Here is a 3,260-nt window from a genome sequence, read left to right on the forward strand (position 1 = left end):
GAGGAATTAAAACGAGGCCTCAAATCTCGACAGGCTCTGTTCAAAAAAGCCAAATCACAAGGCCAGGCTGCTGTCAAGGCCAGTTTTATTTTGGCAGAAGAGATCGCTAAATCAGCCCGGCCATTTACGGAGGGGGATTTCATCAAAAACTGCATGATTAAAGTTTGTGACGAAGTTTGCCCAGAAAAAAGGCAACTCTTTTTAAATGTGAGTCTGAGCAGAAACACCATTGCCGAGAGAGTAGACCAGTTGTCCATCAATCTAAAAGAGCAGCTTGTGAAAAAGGGAAAAGATTTCATTGCATATTCCTTGGCTGTGGATGAGAGCACCGACATTTCTGACATTGCCCAGTTGTCAATTTTCATCCGCGGAGTGGACTCCAGCCTAAGCGTGACAGAGGAGTTTTTGGCTTTACGTCCTATGCATGGCACAACTACGGGGCATGATTTGTATGAAGAGGTGTCAAGATGTGTAAATGAGATGGAGCTGCCTTGGGAAAAACTCGTGGGTTTGACAACCGACGGAGCACCTGCGATGTGTGGACACAGGAGCGGACTGGTGGCGAAGATACGGGAAAAGATGCAAGAGGAAAACGCGACAGGTGAGCTGACAGCTTATCATTGTATCATACACCAGGAAGCGTTGTGCGGTAAAGCCTTGAAAATGGAGCATGTAATGAGCATCATCACGCGCACAGTTAACTTTATCAGAGCCAAAGGTTTGAATCACCGCCAGTTCAAGGCATTTCTGACGGAGTTAGAAACGGAGCATGGTGATTTGCCTTATCACACAGAGGTGCGATGGCTAAGCCAGGGAAAGGTGCTTCAAAGATGTTTCGAGCTTCGTGAGGAGATTTGTCTGTTCTTGGACAGCAAAGGGAAAGACACAACACAACTCCGAGACGAAATGTTTCTGTGTGAAATGGCTTTTCTGTGTGACATTACGAGTCATCTGAATGCAATGAACTTGCAGCTGCAGGGTCGGGATCATGTCATCTCTGATATGTACAGTACAGTGAAGGCATTTAAAACCAAACTGACTCTGTGGGAGACGCAGATGCGGAAAGAAAATTTGAGCCACTTTCCCAGCTGCCAGACCATGAAAGAGAAGCTCTCTACCAGTGCGTTAAGCGCACAGTTGGCTGATAAAATAGGTATGCTTGCCGCTGACTTTCGACGCCGATTTGCTGACTTTGAAGCACAAAAAAGCAGGTTGGAACTGCTCGGTAACCCATTTGCTGTTGACGTGGAAAGCTCACCACCAAACCTCCAAATGGAGTTGATTGACCTCCAATGCAATGATGCACTGAGGGCAAAATATGCGGCAGTGGGTGCTGCGGAGTTCGCCCGTTTCCTCCCCGACACAATGCCCCAGCTGCGCATCCAGGCTGCTCAAACGTTGTCTATGTTTGGCAGCACATACCTGTGTGAACAACTTTTTTCTTTGATGAACCTGAACAAAACATCACACAGAAGTCGACTTACTGCTGAACACCTCCACTCAATTCTGAGGATTTCCTCAGCTCAGAGCCTTACCCCGAACATTGATGAACTTGTGGAAAAGATGGGACACCACCAAGTATCACCCTCAACCTCAAACAAGTGAACATTACTGTGCAATCACATATTTAGAGTTTTTACTCAGTTCAAGTTTAAAAGTTAAAGTTTAATATTTGTTTTCACTGCATGTTACTTCTCCTTAAACAAAGTGTTGTTTTTGATTAATAGATTTTTGCACTTTATTTTATTGTATTTCAATCCAATTATATTTTAAAAATATTTCAGTTGAGTGGATGATAGAAAATTGCTATTATTGTTTTTTTCTTTGAAGTAAATTTAGCCCACTTTTGCTAAAATAGAAAATATAGGCTACTGATGGTGCCTTGAATACCGGTTTCTTTCATTTAATGTTCATGTTATGGGGATTTTTATATAAAGGAAATTTGTCTTTTGTGTCTGTTGAAAATTAAAGATTACTGACAGAGCCATAAGAAAATATTGCTTTATTTATCTGATCATATTGGAATATATTTGTTAGGTTTTCAGTAGGTTCAATTAGGTTCACTAGACTATATGCGTCATTTAAAAAATTTTCAATGAACATTCGAACAGTCCGGCCCTCGGCTTGTAGCTAAATTTTTTATTTGGCCCTCCGTCCATTTGACTTTGACACCCCTGGTCTAAACCATCTGATCCAGATGTTTTTTTGGGGTCAAGTTTAAGGAGCTCCTTTAGCACCTTGGACTCAGTGACAACCTGCAGGGAGAAACTTTGTAGCGGTGCAGGGGAAAAAGAGAGAGAAGCATCGGGGATAGTCGCATTAGAAGGTGTGGGAGATGAGTAAATGTTGGACGGTCAAGGAGGCGTGGCTGATTCAAATAGGAATCCTGACTTAATGAAGTGGTGATTAAAGAGCTCAGCCATGTGCTTCTTGTCAGTAACAACCACATCATCAACTTTAAGGGACATGGGCAGCTGTGAGGAGGGTTTATTCTCCAGGTCTTTAAACATTTTCCAGAACTTCTTGGGGTTAGAACTGCACCTTAAAGTAACTGACTTTGGCCTTCAGGATAGCCTGAGTGCACTTATTTCTCATTTTCCTGAACGAAAGCCAGTCAGCCTGAGTATGCGTGTGCCACGCCTTTCTCAAAATGCAATTCTTGAGGTGGAGTAACTTGTCACACCCTGACCATAGTTTGTTTTGTATGTTCTATGTTTTGTTTGGTCAGGGTGTGATCTGAGTGGGCATTCTATGTTGTATGTCTTGTTTGTCTGTTTCTGTGTTTGGACCTGATATGGTTCTCAATCAGAGGCAGGTGTTAGTCATTGTCTCTGATTGGGAGCCATATTTAGGTAGCCTGTTTTGTGGGTGGTTGTCTCCTGTGTCAGTGTTTGTACCACACGGGACTGTTTCGGGTTTTCACGGTTGTTCATGTATAGTTTCATTATTAAAGAACCATGAATTATAACCACACTGCATTTTGGTCCGCCTCTCCTTCACAGGAAGAATCCCGTTACAAAACTCTGCAAGATCACGTCAAACCAGGCGCTGAACCTGTTTTTAATTCTAATTTTCTTTATGGGGGTGTGTTTGTTAACAATACCACTGAAAATATAAAAAAAGAAGGTCCAAGCGTCTTCAACAGAGGGGATCAAACTGATTCTATACCATTTTACAAATATCACGTGCCTTTTTATTTCTGTAAGAGTACTTGAAAAGTTTTCTATGGTATTTCCTCTTCGTTTTCCCAGCCCGTCAAC

Source organism: Oncorhynchus masou, chromosome 9 (genome assembly GCF_036934945.1).
Source record: "Oncorhynchus masou masou isolate Uvic2021 chromosome 9, UVic_Omas_1.1, whole genome shotgun sequence".
In the NCBI taxonomy this organism is placed as follows: Eukaryota; Metazoa; Chordata; class Actinopteri; order Salmoniformes; family Salmonidae; genus Oncorhynchus; species Oncorhynchus masou.